Source organism: Mustelus asterias, chromosome 16 (genome assembly GCF_964213995.1).
Source record: "Mustelus asterias chromosome 16, sMusAst1.hap1.1, whole genome shotgun sequence".
NCBI classification, from domain to species: Eukaryota; Metazoa; Chordata; class Chondrichthyes; order Carcharhiniformes; family Triakidae; genus Mustelus; species Mustelus asterias.
Genome location: NC_135816.1, coordinates 97,245,201 through 97,258,357, shown reverse-complemented (window position 1 = coordinate 97,258,357; position 13,157 = coordinate 97,245,201). Strand labels below are relative to the sequence as shown.

Sequence of the window (13,157 nt, the reverse complement as noted above, 5' to 3'; positions counted from 1 at the left end):
TGCGGCAAATCATTTGTCAACGATGTACATATGAACAAAAGTCGTCGTTAATAGTTTGAAGATCTGTGCAGAGAGAAAAAGAGTCAATGTTTAGACAGAATCGACACGTGCTTGATGGCCGGAACAGACTCGATGTGCCAAAGGGATACTTTATGCTGCAGAATGCAGGACCCTGAATCTGCTGGTCCTCAGAGAGATGGTGATTTACTTCCAATTGTACAACGTGAAATGCATAAACAAGTAACACGGAGATTTTAACTCAGAATATCAGCCTACTAGACAAGTGCATGAACGAAATGAACCACGGTTAACTTACTTTTGGACGCAATGTAGGAACGAGAGAGGCAGCACGTAAAGTGGGGATGATTTGATGAGGTCGTTGTGGTGCCAAATCGATGAACTTCTAAGCAGGACTTGACTTTTGGACATTTAGAAAGTGAGACGAAATACTCATCTTGAATTGAACGTGGATAACATGACACTTCCCCAGCCACATGAAAAAATGAACTCTCTTCCAATCTTCTCTCCTCGAGAGCGCGGCTAGTTCAACGAATGGAAAAGTTTGAGACTCAGGAGCCCGGATAGCTCAGTCGGTAGAGCATCAGACTTTTAAACTGAGGGTCCAGGGTTCAAGTCCCTGTTCGGGCGGAGCTTTTCTGCCAGCCTCAACGCAACTGCTTGGGATGTTGTTCTAATTGGTTTTACTTTAAACAATTCCTCACATGCGATTGACAATTGCAGAAGTCGCCACCAGCAAAATTGATCGTCCTTCATCGGAGCTTGAAGACCGGCACATCCAAATGGGCCTCTGGTCTTCTTTTCCTGCTGTCGAACTGTATGGCGGTCAAGTTGCGGCGTCTCACAGCAAGAGTGAGTTGGTTGCAAAACGGCGAATGGCCACGTCCACGAAGGTGCCGCTGAGATTCGAACTCAGGGTCTCCTGTTTACTAGACAGGCGCTTTAACCAACTAAGCCACGGCGCCAACGCACCGCTGCATGCAGCCTTACAATTTGTATATAAAAATAAATGCAACCGACCGTGGCCCCTGCAATCTGAAACAGAAGCAAAAATGCTGGAAAATCACAGCAGGTCTGACAGCACCTGGGCACAGAGAACAGAAACAACGTTTCGGGACATTTCTTCACCCACAGGGTGCTGAATGAGTTGAATTCACTACCACACAATTTAATTGAAGTCAAACTTTGTTTGATTTCAACAAGAAATAACTTTTCGCTCTTGGGGCTAAAGGGATCCAGGGGTATGGGAGGCAGGGGGATCACGATTTGATGATCAGCCATGATCAAAATCAATGGCGGAACAGTCTCGGAGGGCCGAACGACCCTTCTTGCTTCTATATTTCCATGTCGAGATTCTGCATCCTGACGGAATGTCATCCTGACTCGAAACGTTGTCTTTCTTCTGTCTCGGCAAATGCTGATATTTTCAAGACATTTTCTATTTTACTTTGATGTCTTTACTAAAGCTAAGTGGATGCTACTCATGGGCCCCTATTTCCGATGTAATGACAGACATCAACAAACACGATTATCGTTGCTTGGGAGTACATGGAGGCCAGATTCTCCAGCAACTTTCTTCTTTTTACTCGGTACTTAGGAGACTGGTCTGCAGTGTTGAATCTGTTAAATCTGCGAAACCATTTCAGCCTATTCCTGAGCAATGGGAACATGCTGCCGAATGAAGTGTTCATTGACAATCCAATTAGTTTTTCACGGATGGCTTGCTGGAAATAGAGAAAACAGTTTTGGAAATCAAATGGATTAAAGCTGCGGCAAATCATTTGTCAACGATGTACATATGAACAAAAGTCGTCGTTAATAGTTTGAAGATCTGTGCAGAGAGAAAAAGAGTCAATGTTTAGACAGAATCGACACGTGCTTGATGGCCGGAACAGACTCGATGTGCCAAAGGGATACTTTATGCTGCAGAATGCAGGACCCTGAATCTGCTGGTCCTCAGAGAGATGGTGATTTACTTCCAATTGTACAACGTGAAATGCATAAACAAGTAACACGGAGATTTTAACTCAGAATATCAGCCTACTAGACAAGTGCATGAACGAAATGAACCACGGTTAACTTACTTTTGGACGCAATGTAGGAACGAGAGAGGCAGCACGTAAAGTGGGGATGATTTGATGAGGTCGTTGTGGTGCCAAATCGATGAACTTCTAAGCAGGACTTGACTTTTGGACATTTAGAAAGTGAGACGAAATACTCATCTTGAATTGAACGTGGATAACATGACACTTCCCCAGCCACATGAAAAAATGAACTCTCTTCCAATCTTCTCTCCTCGAGAGCGCGGCTAGTTCAACGAATGGAAAAGTTTGAGACTCAGGAGCCCGGATAGCTCAGTCGGTAGAACATCAGACTTTTAATCTGAGGGTCCAGGGTTCAAGTCCCTGTTCGGGCGGAGCTTTTCTGCCAGCCTCAACGCAACTGCTTGGGATGTTGTTCCAATTGGTTTTACTTTAAACAATTCCTCACACGCGATTGACAATTGCAGAAGTCGCCACCAGCAAAATTGATCGTCTTTCATCGGAGCTTGAAGACCGGCACAGCCAAATGGGCCTCTGGTCTTCTTTTCCTGCTGTCGAACTGTATGGCGGTCAAGTTGCGGCGTCTCACAGCAAGAGTGAGTTGGTTGCAAAACGGCGAATGGCCACGTCCACGAAGGTGCCGCTGAGATTCGAACTCAGGGTCTCCTGTTTACTAGACAGGCGCTTTAACCAACTAAGCCACGGCGCCAACGCACCGCTGCATGCAGCCTTACAATTTGTATATAAAAATAAATGCAACCGACCGTGGCCCCTGCAATCTGAAACAGAAGCAAAAATGCTGGAAAATCACAGCAGGTCTGACAGCACCTGGGCACAGAGAACAGAAACAACGTTTCGGGACATTTCTTCACCCACAGGGTGCTGAATGAGTTGAATTCACTACCACACAATTTAATTGAAGTCAAACTTTGTTTGATTTCAACAAGAAATTACTTTTCGCTCTTGGGGCTAAAGGGATCCAGGGGTATGGGAGGCAGGGGGATCACGATTTGATGATCAGCCATGATCAAAATCAATGGCGGAACAGTCTCGGAGGGCCGAACGACCCTTCTTCCTTCCATATTTCCATGTCGAGATTCTGCATCCTGACGGAATGTCATCCTGACTCGAAACCTTGTATTTGTTCTCTCTCGGCAAATGTTGAGAGTTTCAAGACATTTTCTATTTTACTTTGTTTTCTTTACTAAAGCTAAGTGGATGCTACTCATGCCCCTATTTCCGATGTAATGACAGACATCAACAAACACGATTATCGTTGCTTGGGAGTACATGGAGGCCAGATTCTCCAGCAACTTTCTTCTTTTTCCTGGGTACTTAGGAGACTGGTCTGCAGTGTTGAATCTGTTAAATCTGCGAAACCATTTCAGCCTATTCCTGAGCAATGGGAACATGCTGCCGAATGAAGTGTTCATTGACAATCCAATTAGTTTTTCACGGATGGCTTGCTGGAAATAGAGAAAACAGTTTTGGAAATCAAATGGATTAAAGCTGCGGCAAATCATTTGTCAACGATGTACATATGAACAAAAGTCGTCGTTTATAGTTTGAAGATCTGTGCAGAGAGAAAAAGAGTCAATGTTTAGATAGAATCGACACGTGCTTGATGGCCGGAACAGACTCGATGTGCCAAAGGGACACTTTATGCTGCAGAATGCAGGACACTGAAACTGCTGGTCCTCAGAGAAATGGTGATTTACTTCAAACTGTACAACGTGAAATGCATAAACAAGTAACACGGAGATTTTAACTCAGAATATCAGCCTACTAGACAAGTGCATGAACGAACTGAAACACCGTTGACTTACTTTTGGACGCAATGTAGGAACGAGAGGGGCAGCACGTAAAGTGGGAATGATTTGATGAGGTCGTTGTGGTGCCAAATCGATGAACCTCTAAGCAGGATTTGACTTTTGGATATTTAGAAAGTGAGACGAAATACTCATCTTGAATTGAACGTGGATAACATGACACTTCCCCAGCCACATGAATAAATGAACTCTCTTCCAATCTTGTCTCCTCGAGAGCGCGGCTAGTTCAACGGATGGAACAGATTGAGACTCCGGAGCCCGGATAGCTCAGTCGGTAAAGCATCAGACTTTTAATCTGAGGGCCCAGGGTTCAGGTCCCTGTTCGGGCGGAGCTTTTCTTCCAGCCTCAACGCAACTGTTGTGAATGTTGTTCAAATTCGTTTTACTTTAAACAATTCCTCACACGCGATTGACAATTGCAGAAGTGGCCACCAGCAAAATTGATCGGCTTTCATCGGTGCTTGATGGCTGGCACAGCCAAATGGGCCTCTGGTCTTCTTTTCCTGCTGTCGAACTGTGTGGCGGTCAAGTTGCGGCGTCTCACAGCAAGAGTGAGTTTGTTGCAAAACGGCGAAAGGCCACGTCCACGAAGGTGCCGCTGAGATTCGAACTCAGTATCTTCCTGTTTACTAGACAGGCGCTTTAACCAACTAAGCCACGGCGCCAACGCACCGCTGCATGCAGCCTTACAATTTGTATATAAAAATAAATGCAACCGACCGTGGCCCCTGCAATCTGAAACAGAAGCAAAAATGCTGGAAAATCACAGCAGGTCTGAGAGCACCTGGGCACAGAGAACAGAAACAACGTTTCGGGACATTTCTTCACCCAAAGGGTGCTGAATGAGTTGAATTCACTATCACACAATTTAATTGAAGTCAAACTTTGTTTGATTTCAACTTGAAATTACTTTTCGCTCTTGGGGCTAAAGGGATCCAGGGGTATGGGAGGCAGGGGGATCACGATTTGATGATCAGCCATGATCATAATCAATGGCGGAACAGTCTCGGAGGGCCGAACGACCCTTCTTCCTTCCATATTTCCATGTCGAGATTCTGCATCCTGACGGAATGTCATCCGGACTCGAAACCTTGTATTTGTTCTCTCTCGGCAAATGTTGAGAGTTTCAAGACATTTTCTATTTTACTTTGTTTTCTTTACTAAAGCTAAGTGGATGCTACTCATGCCCCTATTTCCGATGTAATGACAGACATCAACAAACACGATTATCGTTGCTTGGGAGTACATGGAGGCCAGATTCTCCAGCAACTTTCTTCTTTTTACTCGGTACTTAGGAGACTGGTCTGCAGTGTTGAATCTGTTAAATCTGCGAAACCATTTCAGCCTATTCCTGAGCAATGGGAACATGCTGCCGAATGAAGTGTTCATTGACAATCCAATTAATTTTTCACGGATGGCTTGCTGGAAATAGAGAAAACAGTTTTGCAAATCAAATGGATTAACGCTGCGGCAAATCATTTGTCAACGATGTACATATGAACAAAAGTCGTCGTTTATAGTTTGAAGATCTGTGCAGAGAGAAAAAGAGTCAATGTTTAGATAGAACCGACACGTGCTTGATGGCCGGAACAGACTCGATGTGCCAAAGGGACACTTTATGCTGCAGACTGCAGGACACTGAAACTGCTGGTCCTCAGAGAAATGGTGATTTACTTCAAATTGTACAACGTGAAATGCATAAACAAGTAACACGGAGATTTTAACTCAGAATATCAGCCTACTAGACAAGTGCATGAACGAACTGAAACACCGTTGACTTACTTTTGGACGCAATGTAGGAACGAGAGGGGCAGCACGTAAAGTGGGAATGATTTGATGAGGTCGTTGTGGTGCCAAATCGATGAACCTCCAAGCAGGATTTGACTTTTGGACATTTAGAAAGTGAGACGAAATACTCATCTTGAATTGAACGTGGATAACATGACACTTCCCCAGCCACATGAAAAAATGAACTCTCTTCCAATCTTCTCTCCTCGACAGCGCGGCTAGTTCAACGGATGGAACAGATTGAGACTCCGGAGCCCGGAAAGCTCAGTCGGTAAAGCATCAGACTTTTAATCTGAGGGCCCAGGGTTCAAGTCCCTGTTCGGGCGGAGCTTTTCTTCCAGCCTCAACGCAACTGTTGTGAATGTTGTTCAAATTCGTTTTACTTTAAACAATTCCTCACACGCGATTGACAATTGCAGAAGTGGCCACCAGCAAAATCGATCGGCTTTCATCGGTGCTTGATGGCCGGCACAGCCAAATGGGCCTCTGGTCTTCTTTGCCTGCTGTCGAACTGTCTGGCGGCCAAGTTGCGGCGTCTCACAGCAAGAGTGAGTTTGTTGCAAAACGGCGAAAGGCCACGTCCACGAAGGTGCCGCTGAGATTCGAACTCAAGATCTCCTGTTTACTAGACAGGCGCTTTAACCAACTAAGCCACGGCGCCAACGCACCGCTGCATGCAGCCTTACACTTTGTATATAAAAATAAATGCAACCGACCGTGGCCCCTGCAATCTGAAACAGAAGCAAAAATGCTGGAAAATCACAGCAGGTCTGACAGCACCTGGGCACAGAGAACAGAAACAACGTTTCGGGACATTTCTTCACCCAAAGGGTGCTGAATGAGTTGAATTCACTACCACACAATTTAATTGAAGTCAAACTTTGTTTGATTTCAACATGAAATTACTTTTCGCTCTTGGGGCTAAAGGGATCCAGGGGTATGGGAGGCAGGGGGATTACGATTTGATGATCAGCCATGATCAAAATCAATGGCGGAACAGTCTCGGAGGGCCGAACAACCCTTCTTCCTTCCATATTTCCATGTCGAGATTCTGCATCCTGACGGAATGTCATCCTGACTCGAAACCTTGTATTTGTTCTCTCTCGGCAAATGTTGAGAGTTTCAAGACATTTTCTATTTTACTTTGTTTTCTTTACTAAAGCTAAGTGGATGCTACTCATGCCCCTATTTCCGATGTAATGACAGACATCAACAAACACGATTATCGTTGCTTGGGAGTACATGGAGGCCAGATTCTCCAGCAACTTTCTTCTTTTTCCTGGGTACTTAGGAGACTGGTCTGCAGTGTTGAATCTGTTAAATCTGCGAAACCTTTTCAGCCTATTCCTGAGCAATGGGAACATGCTGCCGAATGAAGTGTTCATTGACAATCCAATTCGTTTTTCACGGATGGCTTGCTGGAAATAGAGAAAACAGTTTTGCAAATCAAATGGATTAAAGCTGCGGCAAATCATTTGTCAACGATGTACATATGAACAAAAGTAGTCGTTTATAGTTTGAAGATCTGTGCAGAGAGAAAAAGAGTCAATGTTTAGATAGAATCGACACGTGCTTGATGGCCGGAACAGACTCGATGTGCCAAAGGGACACTTTATGCTGCAGAATGCAGGACCCTGAATCTGCTGGTCCTCAGAGAGATGGTGATTTACTTCAAGTTGTACAACGTGAAATGCATAAACAATTACCACGGAGATTTTAATCTCAGAATATCAGCCTACTAGACAAGTGCATGAACGAACTGAACCACCGTTGACTTACTTTTGGACGCAATGTAGGAACGAGAGAGGCAGCACGTAAAGTGGGGATGATTTGATGAGGTCGTTGTGGTGCCAAATCGATGAATTTCTAAGCACGACTTGACTTTTGGACATTTAGAAAGTGAGACGAAATACTCATCTTGAATTGAACGTGGATAACATGACACTTCCCCAGCCACATGAAAAAATGAACTCTCTTCCAATCTTCTCTCCTCGAGAGCGCGGTTAGTTCAACTGATGGAAAAGCGTGGGATGCAGGAGTCCGGATAGCTCAGTCGGGAGAACATCAGACTTTTAATCTGAGGGCCCAGGGTTCAAGTCCCTATTCGGGCGGAGCTTTTCTTCCAGTCTCAACGCAACTGCTTGAGATGTTGTTCAAATTGGTTTTACTTTAAACAATTCCTCACACGCGATTGACAATTGCAGAAGTGGCCACCAGCAGAATTGATCGACTTTCATCGGTGCTTGATGGCCGGCACAGCCAAATGGGCCTCTGGTCTTCTTTTCCTGCTGTCCTCTTTTTAGGTCAAACCAAACCAAGTAAACAAACTCAGATTAAATCAGGACAAAGTAAAAGGGGCAGCTCCCCAAAAAGGAGGGGGAACAGCCCGAACAGAAATCAAAGTACAAAGGAAACTTAAAAACATCAAATTAAAATGTGATTATTGGGGTCAATAATGCACCCCAACCCCTGCGGTGCCCAGCGGGCGCGGAAAGCGTCAACCTCGCCCATGGACACCGCATGCTCCCTCTCCAGGGACACCTGGCCGCGAACGTAGCCGCGGTAGACGGGAAGACAGTCAGGATGGACAGCCCCTTCGATCGCCCGCAGCCTGGACCGGTAAATGGCGCGTTTCGCCAGGCCCAGGAGCAGGTTCACGAGGAGGTTGCCATCCCTCCCCTCCCCTCTCCGCACCGGGTGTCCGTAGATCAGGAGCGTGGGACTGAAGTGCAAACAAAACATCAACAAAAGGTTCTTTAGGAAAACATAAAGGGAGTGCAGCCTAAGACACACAACATAGACATGGTCCACGGACTCCACAAGGCCGCAGAAAGGACACTCTTCGGAGCCCGTGAACCAGTGAATCCTACGGTTGTGCGGAACTGCTGCATGCATCACCCTCCACCCCAGGTCCCCGACGTAATTGGGGGAGATCCCTCCGTAGAGGGACCTCCAGCAGGGACCTCCGCCGCCCGGTGGCAACAAGGCCCGCCAAGGTGTATCCGGGCGACAGGCGAGGAGGCAGTGATGGAAGGTGTGCAGCAGCAGCCCACACAGGAAACGCCTCCGCGCGGTAGAAAAAGGCACGGAGGGCATTTCCGCGAGGCGGCTCAGGCTGTGGGGCACCTCACCCGGGGGGGGGGGGGGGGGCTGAGGCTTTGGGCCAATGTGGAATTCCGCCCGAACAGGGGAACGCTCGGGCGGGATCCCACCCCACGCCTGCGCCGTCTCAAGTTTGCGTGCAGTTTCGGGGCCGAGCACGACCGTCCTAAGGTCCAGGATGGCTTTGGTCGCGCGCCAGACGGTCGACCCCGCGCGCTCAGCCAGCACGCGGGGACTCATCCAGCCCGCCCCTCCGCCATCGAGCACGTCCCCGATTCTGGTCACCCCGGCGTCCACAGCCCTCCTCTCCGCCAGCCACCTGAAGTTATACGGCTGGAGGAGCGGATTCCTGAGCAGCGGCTCTCGCACGAGAGCCGCTACTCCTGACGGGGGAGAGCTGCATCGTGAGGCGACCTTGTTCCAGACAGTGAGGAGGTCCTGGTAAAAGACGGGCAACTCCTGCAGGGTGGTCGGAGCACGCCCCAGTTCGATATGCAGGAGCTGCACGTCATAATTGAGGCCGTGCCAGTGGCGGAAGAAATACGTCGCCATGGCACACCACTGTGGAGGGGGCTCAACGTAAAGGTACCTCTGCAGGGCCTGGAGACGGAAGGTCGCTATCTGAGTGCGGAGGCACACCAGACCTTGTCCGCCCTCCTCAAGCGGGAGATACAGGACCGCAGCAGGGACCCAGTGCAGTCGATTGCCCCAGAAGAACCGCAGGAGGGTTCTCTGGATATCGGTGACAAAGCCAGGGGGAGGGGTCAAAGGGACCAGCCGGTACCACAGCATGGAGGCGACCAGCTGGTTTATGACGCGAACTCACGCCCCGTAGGACAGCACTCGGAGCAGTCCTGTCCAGCGACTCAGGCGGGCGGAGACTTTGGCCTCCAGCTCCCGCCAGTTCGCTGGCCAGGATTCCTCGGCTGGGCAGAGATGGGCCCCCAAGTAGAGGAGGTTGGTCCTGCTCCAGGTGAAAGGCCTGAGCTCCTCCGGAAGGGGGTCCATCTCCCAAGGACCGACAAGGAGTCCGGAGCACTTGGCCCAGTTGATCCTGGCGGAGGACGCGGCGGAGTACACCGCCTGGCATTCTCGCATCCTCCGCAGGTCAGCCGGGTCCGTGAACATGAGGAGCACGTCGTTGGCGTAAGCTGACAGGACCACCCCTACGTCCGGTCCGCGCAGGGCCAAACCTGACAACCTCCTCCGCAAGAGGCGCAGGAATGGCTCCACGCATACGGAATACAGTTGGCCGGACAAGGGGCAGCCCTGCCGTACTCCTCTCCCAAAGCGAAGGGGTGCCGTCAGGGACCCGTTAACCTTAATCAGACACTCTGCGGCAGAGTACAGTAATCGGATCCGGGCGACAAAATGCGTCCCGAACCCGAATGCCCGCAGAGTCCCGAGTAAATACTCGTGCTCCACCCTGTCGAACGCCTTCTCCTGATCTAATGACAAGAAGGCGCCCGACAGACCAGTCCTCTGGGTGTGATGTATTAGGTCCCGGACCAGGTGGAGATTGTCATGTATACAACGGCCCGGGACCGTGTAGGACTGGTCAGGGTGGATCAAGTGGTCCAGCACGGATCCAAGGCGTGAAGCCGTAGCCCTGGCAAAGATTTTATAATCCGTGCTGAGGAGGGAGACCGGGCGCCAGTTCTTGAGCAGGTGGAGATCCCCCTTCTTGGGCAGCAGGGCAATGACGGCCCTGCGCCACGAAAGGGGCATCTCCCCGGTAGCGACGCTCTCCCCCAGCACCCCCGCGTAGTCGCTCGCCAGGACATCCCAGAACGCCCTGAAGAACTCTACTGTCAGCCCGTCCAGCCCAGGGGCCTTGCCCCGGCTGAGGCCATTTAGGGCGCCGGTCAGCTCGGCCATGGTGGTAGGGGCCTCGAGCCTGCGGACGCCCTCCGGGCTGACCTGCGGCAGGTCCTCCCACAGAAGTCTGCGGGCATCCTCGCTGGACGGATCCAGAGAGAAGAGCGAGGTGTAATACTACCGGGCAATGGCCCGGATGCCCTCCGGATCCGAGACGGGGGAACCGTCGTCGGCCAGCAGCGTCAGGAGCTGCTGACGGTTAGCCCGCCCTCTTTCCAGCGAGTAGAAGAAGGGGGAGCCGCGGTCCAGGTCCACCCGGAACTGGAGCCGCGACCTCACGTACGCGCCGCGAGACCTGGCAAGCTGCAGGTCCCGCAGCGCGCCCTTCTTCTCCCTGTACTCCGAACGCAGGGCCGGGTCCGCGTCGGGCTGACTGAGACGTGCCTCCAGGTCGAGCACCTCCTTCTCCAACTCCTCGAGCCTGGATGTCCGCCTCTTTGTCGACCCCCTCGTGTACCCCTGACAGAAGGTACGGACGTGAGTCTTGCCCACATCCCACCAGAGCCTCAAGGAGGGTTAGCCTCCCCGATTCCTTCTCCACCCGGCCCAGAATCGACGGAACGAGTCCAGGAAGCGCTCGTCCTCCAGCAGCGTGTTGTTAAAGTGCCAGTACGCGGACCCCCGCCGGATGCGAGACGGCGCAAAGTCCGCTCACACCAGGTTGTGGTCCGTGTTCGACACCGGCCGCATGGAGACCGAGGAAAGGCCGGACACGTGCGCCTTCGAAATGTAAATGCGGTCGAGCCTGGACGCTCCGACTCCAGGCCTCACGAAAGTGAGGGCGCTGGAGCAAGGATGGAGATGTCTCCAGACGTCCACCAAGTCGTGGGACCCGAGCAGGTCCCGCAAATTCATCACCGCCGGAGTGCGCAGCCAGCGGCCGGTGCGGTCCCGTGCCTCGAGGATGCAGTTGAAATCTGCCCCGAGGATAATGCAAAACGGCGAAAGGTGCCGCTGAGATTCGAATTCAGGATCTTCTGTTTACGAGACAGGCGCTTTAACCAACTAAGCCACGGCGCCAACGCAAAATTGGTCGACTTTCATCAGTGCTTGATGGCCGGCACAGCCAAATGGGCCTCTGGTCTTCTTTTCCTGCTGTCGAACTGGATGGTGGTCAAGTTGCGGCGTCTCACAGCAAGAGTGAGTTTGTTGCAAAACGGCGAAAGGCCACGTCCACGAAGGTGCCGCTGAGATTCGAACTCAGGATCTCCTGTTTACTAGACAGGCGCTTTAACCAACTAAGCCACGGCGCCAACGCACCGCTGCATGCAGCCTTACAATTTGTATATAAAAATAAATGCAACCGACCGTGGCCCCTGCAATCTGAAACAGAAGCAAAAATGCTGGAAAATCACAGCAGGTCTGAGAGCACCTGGGCACAGAGAACAGAAACAACGTTTCGGGACATTTCTTCACCCACAGGGTACTGAATGAGTTGAATTCACTACCACACAATTTAATTGAAGTCAAACTTTGTTTGATTTCAACAAGAAATTACTTTTCGCTCTTGGGGCTAAAGGGATCCAGGGGTATGGGAGGCAGAGGGATCACGATTTGATGATCAGCCATGATCAAAATGAATGTCGGAACAGTCTCGGAGTGCCGAACGACCCTTCTTGCTTCTATATTTCCATGTGGAGATTCTGCATCCTGACGGAATGTCATCCTGACTCGACACGTTGTCTTTCTTCTGTCTCGGCAAATGCTGAGAGTTTCAAGACATTTTCTATTTTACTTTGTTTTCTTTACTAAAGCTAAGTGGATGCTACTCATGCCCCTATTTCCGATGTAATGACAGACATCAACAAACACGATTATCGTTGCTTGGGAGCACATGGAGGCCAGATTCTCCAGCAACTTTCTTCTTTTTCCTGGGTACTTAGGAGACTGGTCTGCAGTGTTCAATCTGTTAAATCTGCGAAACCATTTCAGCCTATTCCTGAGCAATGGGAACATGCTGCCGAATGAAGTGTTCATTGACAATCAATTTCTTTTTCACGGATGGCTTGCTGGAAATAGAGAAAACAGTTTTGCAAATCAAATGGATTAAAGCTGCGGCAAATCATTTGTCAACGATGTGCATATGAACAAAAGTCGTCGTTAATAGTTTGAAGATCTGTGCAGAGAGAAAAAGAGTCAATGGTTAGATAGAATCGACACGTGCTTGATGGCCGGAACAGACTCGATGTGCCAAAGGGACACTTTATGCTGCAGAATGCAGGACCCTGAATCTGCTGGTCCTCAGAGAGATGGTGATTTACTTCAAGTTGTACAACGTGAAATGCATAAACAATTACCACGGAGATTTTAATCTCAGAATATCAGCCTACTAGACAAGTGCATGAACGAACTGAACCACCGTTGACTTACTTTTGGACGCAATGTAGGAACGAGAGAGGCAGCACGTAAAGTGGGGATGATTTGATGAGGTCGTTGTGGTGCCAAATCGATGAATTTCTAAGCACGACTTGACTTTTGGACATTTCGAAAGTGAGGCGAA

At 49.7% G+C, this 13,157-nt stretch overlaps 11 non-coding genes across 11 annotated transcripts; 5 read left to right on the top strand and 6 right to left on the bottom strand.

The window, feature by feature from the left end:
- Positions 1 to 575: 575 nt before the first annotated feature.
- trnak-uuu (transfer RNA lysine (anticodon UUU)) lies at positions 576 to 648 on the top strand. The gene has a single exon. It is a non-coding gene; the product is annotated as a tRNA-Lys (tRNA).
- A 261-nt stretch (positions 649 to 909) lies between these two features.
- Positions 910 to 983, bottom strand: trnat-agu (transfer RNA threonine (anticodon AGU)). Its single transcript has one exon. It is a non-coding gene; the product is annotated as a tRNA-Thr (tRNA).
- A 1,378-nt stretch (positions 984 to 2,361) lies between these two features.
- On the top strand, positions 2,362 to 2,434 carry trnak-uuu (transfer RNA lysine (anticodon UUU)). The gene has a single exon. It is a non-coding gene; the product is annotated as a tRNA-Lys (tRNA).
- A 261-nt stretch (positions 2,435 to 2,695) lies between these two features.
- trnat-agu (transfer RNA threonine (anticodon AGU)) lies at positions 2,696 to 2,769 on the bottom strand. The gene has a single exon. It is a non-coding gene; the product is annotated as a tRNA-Thr (tRNA).
- Positions 2,770 to 4,145: 1,376 nt separating this feature from the next.
- Positions 4,146 to 4,218, top strand: trnak-uuu (transfer RNA lysine (anticodon UUU)). Its single transcript has one exon. It is a non-coding gene; the product is annotated as a tRNA-Lys (tRNA).
- A 261-nt stretch (positions 4,219 to 4,479) lies between these two features.
- trnat-agu (transfer RNA threonine (anticodon AGU)) lies at positions 4,480 to 4,554 on the bottom strand. Its single transcript has one exon. It is a non-coding gene; the product is annotated as a tRNA-Thr (tRNA).
- A 1,376-nt stretch (positions 4,555 to 5,930) lies between these two features.
- On the top strand, positions 5,931 to 6,003 carry trnak-uuu (transfer RNA lysine (anticodon UUU)). Its single transcript has one exon. It is a non-coding gene; the product is annotated as a tRNA-Lys (tRNA).
- A 261-nt stretch (positions 6,004 to 6,264) lies between these two features.
- trnat-agu (transfer RNA threonine (anticodon AGU)) lies at positions 6,265 to 6,338 on the bottom strand. Its single transcript has one exon. It is a non-coding gene; the product is annotated as a tRNA-Thr (tRNA).
- Positions 6,339 to 7,715: 1,377 nt separating this feature from the next.
- On the top strand, positions 7,716 to 7,788 carry trnak-uuu (transfer RNA lysine (anticodon UUU)). The gene has a single exon. It is a non-coding gene; the product is annotated as a tRNA-Lys (tRNA).
- A 3,815-nt stretch (positions 7,789 to 11,603) lies between these two features.
- Positions 11,604 to 11,677, bottom strand: trnat-cgu (transfer RNA threonine (anticodon CGU)). Its single transcript has one exon. It is a non-coding gene; the product is annotated as a tRNA-Thr (tRNA).
- Positions 11,678 to 11,836: 159 nt separating this feature from the next.
- Positions 11,837 to 11,910, bottom strand: trnat-agu (transfer RNA threonine (anticodon AGU)). Its single transcript has one exon. It is a non-coding gene; the product is annotated as a tRNA-Thr (tRNA).
- Positions 11,911 to 13,157: the final 1,247 nt, after the last annotated feature.